The 6,204-nt window shown below is 41.3% G+C and overlaps 1 long non-coding RNA gene across 1 annotated transcript; it reads right to left on the bottom strand.

Moving 5' to 3' along the window:
* Positions 1–346: 346 nt before the first annotated feature.
* Positions 347–4,125, bottom strand: LOC143517296 (uncharacterized). The gene is made up of 3 exons (XR_013131915.1): positions 3,275–4,125; positions 1,795–1,941; positions 347–1,202 (listed from the first exon to the last, which is right to left on the bottom strand). It is a non-coding gene; the product is annotated as an uncharacterized LOC143517296 (long non-coding RNA).
* Between the last annotated feature and the right edge of the window lie 2,079 nt (positions 4,126–6,204).

Below are 6,204 nucleotides of genomic sequence, written 5' to 3'. Positions count from 1 at the left end.
ATTGATTTATAAAATGACTCAATTGATTTATTAAATTATCCACGGATCTTAATTTAAACACTTTTATTGTGGTTTTCTTTTTAATGATATGCTCTGGATGAGGTTGTGGTATTTATGAACTCCCATTGTTAAGAATTATTTACTTTTGGAGTCATCTTTCAGATATAGACCAAAAGCATCAAGGTTTATAATTTGGATTATAAATTTGTACAGGCCTCAGAGTTCCGTAGCTGGATCCAGGAGAACAGATTGACAACACACGGGTGTCAGGAAAGAGTTCCAAAGTTTAATAGTAATACATGTAGTTAAATACAGAACAAAGGAGATGTATCAACACCCCAGTCAACATGTCCATGCGGGCCCCACATGGGTTTGAAATGGGCTGGCACATGGGCCCTTTTTGGGCAACCCAGCTGGGGCCCACAAAGATTTGTCCATCGGCTCCACATGGGCCCCATGTGTGTTAGCCCATGTGGGCCAATATTGGGGTCAATGTGGGCCTCAGGTGGGCCCCGTATGAGCATTGATTCACTGGCCCTACATGGGCCCCATGTGTGTTAGCCCATGTGGGCCAATATTGGGGTCAATGTGGGCCTCAGGTGGGCCCCGTATGAGCAATGATTCGCTGGCCCTACATGGGCCCCTTGTTTGTGTGGGATAATGATGGGGCCAGTGTGGGCAACAAGTAGGGCCCTTATGGTTAACTGCAGACACCCGCTTCAGCCCCATTAGGGGCCCATGGGCAAATCTTTATAGGCCCCATATGGGTTATGCAAAGGGGGCCCAAATATCAGCCCATCACTCACTAGAATGTCAGCTTGCATCACACATTTGGAGCACAATTACTATAATGCTAACTTGTGTCATCCAATGTGGGTCCCTATGGAGTCATGGAGGGCTTCAGGTGAGGTCTCTGCTGTACATACCTAATGCAATATTCAGTTGCTTTTCTTACTTTGCAAAACTGTTGTATAAGAGCACAGCACTAAAGACTGTATTATCATAAGTAATTTCAATCAGAGATGAGCTGTTTATAATAATACTTACATTTAAATGACGACAAATGCTTGATCAATCCTAATAAAAATGTTTTATTGAAAACGACAACTCATTAACAATTTTAACCATAAATGTCCATAAAACATATGTTAAGAGTCTTTAGAATCCTTTACTGTGTGTTGCTGAGTTGTGTAGTTTCACATCTTGTAGAGAGAGAGAGAGAGAGAGAGAGAGAGAGAGAGAGAAGAGGGGAGGGAGAGACAGACAACAGTATTAATTAAAGCACACAACAGTAACACTGCAGATTATCTAAACCACTTTTAGCAATGATAAACATCCTTCTCTGTGAATCTAAAACATGGTAAAGCATAAAAATCCTGTTTGTACTATTGAATTAGCACACTAGGCCTGTTTAATGGGCATGCATTTTCTGCACCACCTGGGTCCTGACCATAATACACTGTACAGAACTCTATGAAGGCTCTTGCCAGCTTCTAGTTTGCACAGTATAAAAAAATCCTGACCAGAACTCCTTCAAATATACTATACAATTCACTAATTTGAGCTGCTGCAGTTACTCAAAATTTCCAAAGACACTGATGTCTAACACTTTAATCACCTCTTGGGGGAGATTTTACAAAGGCCAAGTGATGTGTTTACAAGTTAGGTGTACATAAAACATTTAAAAACTCCAATATAGGAGCTGTCAGGGTTTTGGAAAGTAAAAATGACTGATTTTCACATGCCTTCATAGTCACATTATCACAAACGTGTAACTCACTATTGATTACTTACATCTGTTCTGCGTTCCTTTTTTTAAAGTCTCTCTGCGCTCTCAGTGCACGGTTTCCATCATGGTCACGAGCATTGGTAAACCACTTTGAGACAGCTCTCTCAACATCTTTAGTTAATTCTGAAGATAAGCATTTTGTTTTAGGGCACCTACAAAACAAAATTTAAAATTCAGATAGAATAAACTGAGGCAAAAACAACCACCACATGTTACTTTACAGAGCACCAAAACGAGAAAACCGCTATCTAACTTGGACCCATTACAAGAATGATTAGTAGCTGTTTATCCGTAAGACAATACTCTTTTCTGCTATACACAAGATTGTCTATGGTAGGTTAGGACTACGATCATTTGTTTTTCCCCTCATACTGGGATTAATACTACACAGCTCTACCTTAGAAATGCAGTCATTTGTACAGTGGTACCTCGAGATACGAGTTTAATCCGTTCCAGACCCGTGCTCGTATCTCGAACTGCTCGGTTCTGGAAGCAATTTAACAATGTAAAATATTGTAATTGGTTCCGGTCCTTAAAAAAAAGTCACAAAACTAGCGTAAATGTGGAAAAAAAGACATGTACTCCGGCCGAACAGACGAGCGAGTTCGGCTACACGAGTGCCTTTCTCATGCAGGTGAATAATCTCCTGCTTAGTTTCTATAGTTATCATTCTCTTCTCACTGGACTTTCCACTACTAGAGCCTTTTTTGGAGCCATAATGCAAAACAAACGTTTGTAGTATTGAAATACTGTACTGTATACACCGTACGTAGTGTTACTCGTTGCAAAACACACGTGCGAATGGCTGTGATGACCGGTTCATGCTCGTATCTCGAACGTGCACTCGGGTGTCGAACAGAAATTTTGCTCGTCTCGGTGCTCGTATCTTGGATCGCTCGTATATAGAGCAGCTCGTATCTCGAGGTACCACTGTATTTGGTATATTTAATGCCAGGACACGACTTACTATTAACTGTAAAGGTTTATCACTTAATTAATAACTAACAAGACAATTATCTTTTCTACCAAAACGTTAAGCAAACATTCTCTAAACATAACTAGCTAGCTAGTTAACCAAGGTGACCACTTAGTTCTAGTGTTTGCTAAGATAGGTTAACTCACTATCTTAGGTTAGCTAGCCTAGCAACATCGAAATTTGCACTTATGTCTTAGCTGATCTAGGAAAATTAATTAACTAAATCTAGGTGGGTTACGTCGAAAATGTGTAAACATAGACATTTAAACACTATATTTCCCCCCACAGATCATTCCTCTTAGCCATAACAAATGAACGGCTTGCGTTCTACCTTTCAACGCTAACGGTTGTTTTAGCTATCAAGCTAGCAAATTAACATAGCTAGGTTTGAATTAAATATAACGTCAGGCATTATATCCTCAGATATTTTTCTTTCTTTCATTGTATATTTGTTCTTTTACACATTGATAACCAAATTAGAGAAACCGGATAAAAAGTTAATTTCTTACCTCAGTGAATGATATCTCCAACGGATATAAAAATTCACTTTCAGTCAGGCCAGGCGGGAGACCGTTTAGTCTTTCGTTGGGGGCGGGCGCGCACGAGAGGAGGCGAGGCAATGGTTTATTCCATAACTCTGAAGCAGGTTCATTAACTTTGTTAATATTTTGAATGAATTTAGTTATTATAACTGCTTCCCAAATTAAACTATATCAACATGCAATTTATTTGTTTGTGTGCCAGAGAAATATCCAGTTCTACCATCATTTGCTTGAGCTGAGGTATAAAATCGTGTACTATGTAAAAATGTCTGTTTTGTAAATGGTATTTAAAAGTCCATTTTTAAAATATTAGGCTGTTTTAAAAATCAGGCCCACGTGGGTCCCAACTATAACCCAACTGGGGCCGGGATTTATAACCCCAATGGGGCCCACAAATGTAACTCAACTGGGGCCCGAATAGAACCCTTAAAAAAGCCCACTCTAAGCCCATGCCCAGATAAAACCCATACTGCCCAGTTAAATCCCATGTGGGGCCCATGTGGACATGTTGGCTGGGACAATTGGGTAAGAATAATAAAACATGTATATTTGGTGTTCTCCTTGTCAGGAGAGGAGGCACAGTAGACTGGATCTAGGGGTAGTGGAAAAGTACAGAGAGAGAGGGAGAGATTCTAACTGAGGAGCAGACACACAGATAAGGGAGTGAACTGAATGTCAGAGTGTACTGTCTGAGGGTCACAGACAGTGAACCACAAATACCCTTACACCCATTACTTGTGTTGCCTTCATCCCCGAGTCTTCTCAAATAATTTATTGAAGGAGACGTAACAAGTATATTCAGTGATGGTTTTTAAGTGAACAAATTTATGAATGGTTCTGTGCAAAACACAAGGTCTGTGTAAATGGCTAGATGTGATAAAATTAAAAACCTGTGTTAAAGGGGGGGGGGGGGGGGTTCAGTCCCCGTTTGGCATGTGGCAACAGGAAGTGACACCTAGTGGCATGTGCCACTAAATCTTGGCACTTAGTGTGGCATCTGCTTCGTTTGATGAATGATTCTAGCTGACAGCCAGGGCCGGAGTGGGCCCCTTTTTCAGCCCCGGAGTTTCATGCCCAAATCCGGCCCAAAATTATTTTTCCCTCCCAATCGGCCCAAACTAGAGATTGTCATGAGCCGGCCCATCGGAAATCCTCCCAAATCTCCCAGTTAGCCACTCCGGCTCTGCTGACAGCTAGCTAGCTAGCTCTAAATTATGTGTTCAGAATGTTGTTTGACGACACCATGTCGAATTTAGCCAACTCTGAACTGATCCGAGATGCAGTATTCCTCCCACAGGAGCTGCCACCACCAAGACTCTATCCAGATGTAGAAGGTCTTGAAATTCTGTGACTGCACCCGGTTGATTGTGCGCGAACATAAGTCAAGAAAGCTTGCATGATATGAGCCGAGCCTTGTGTCAAGAAACATCTTGAGCAGGGAGACATTTCTCTTTTGGTTGACTTTCAATCCCAGTGCTTACACATATTTATTGCCAAAAGTATTCGCTCAGCCATCCAACTGATTAGAATGAGGTGTTCCAATCACTTATTAAGCAACTCTTGTTAACAAAATTTGTTTTATTTTATTTAAATTTTACATTTTGTGTTTTCCTTAGTGAAATTGTTTACTGCCTTTGTCATCATCATACTGATGTTGGACGAGACGGCTTGGCTCTCATTCTCCGCTCTAATTAATTCCAAAGGTGTTCTGTTGGGTTGAGGTCAGGACTCTGTGCAGGGCAGTCATGTTCATCCACACCAGACTCTGCCATGTCTTTATGGACCTTGCTTTGTGAAGTGGTGTATATGTTGGAAGAGGAAGGGGCCAGCTCCAAACTGTTCCCACAAAGTTGGGAGTATGGAATTGTCCAACATGTCTTGGTATGCTGAAGCATTCAGAGTTCCTCTCATTGGAACTAAGAGGCCAAGCCCACCTCCTGAAAAACAACCCCACACCATTATCCCCCCTCCACCAAACTTTACACTTGGCATAATGCAGTCAGACAAGTACCTTTCTCCTGGAACTGCCAAACCCAGACTTGTCCATCAGATTGCCAGAGAAGCGTGATTCATCACTCCAGAGAACGCGCATCCACTGCTCTAGAGTCCAGTGGCGGTGTACTTTACACCACTGCATCTGTCACTTTGCATTGCACTTGGTGATGTATGGCTTGGATGCAGCTGCTCGACCATGGAAACCCATTCCATGAAGCTCTCTGCGCATTGCTCTTGAGCTAATCTGAAGGCCACATGAAGCTTGGATGTCTGTAGTCATCGACTCTGCAGAAAGTTTTTGACCTCTTCGAACTATTCGCTTCAGCATCTGATGACCCCGCTCCATCAGTTTGTGGCCTACCACCTCTCAGTTGCTGACTTGCTGTCATTCCCAAACACTTCCATTTTCTTACAGCCAACAGTTGACTGTGGAATATACAGGAGCGAAGAAATTAATTCACGACTGGATTTGTTGCACAGGTGGCATCCTATCACAGTTCCACTCTGGAATTCACTGAGCTCCTGAGACACCCATTCTTTCACAAATGTCTGCATGCCTAAGTGCTTAATTTTATGCACCTGTTGCCATGGAAGTGATTGGAACACCTGATTCCAATAATTTGGATGGGTGAGTGAATACTTTTGGTAATATAGTGTGTGTGTTTATATATATTCTATATATTCAAATAAATTCATTAAGATACAGATTGTAAGGAAATTGAAGGAAAAATATAAAATAATTTAATGTAAATGTAATTTAATTTTTTCCTTCCATTTCCTCCTTACATTCTATGTTTTCCTTAGTGAAATTGTTTACTGCCTTTGTCATCATCTAGTTTAATGTTAGCTTTACTGTATTTACCCTCAGCACGCATGCACACACACATGCTTGCTCTCTCTCT

This window comes from Brachyhypopomus gauderio, chromosome 6, assembly GCF_052324685.1.
Source record: "Brachyhypopomus gauderio isolate BG-103 chromosome 6, BGAUD_0.2, whole genome shotgun sequence".
NCBI lineage: Eukaryota > Metazoa > Chordata > Actinopteri > Gymnotiformes > Hypopomidae > Brachyhypopomus > Brachyhypopomus gauderio.
This window is presented reverse-complemented; position numbering and strand designations above follow the sequence as displayed.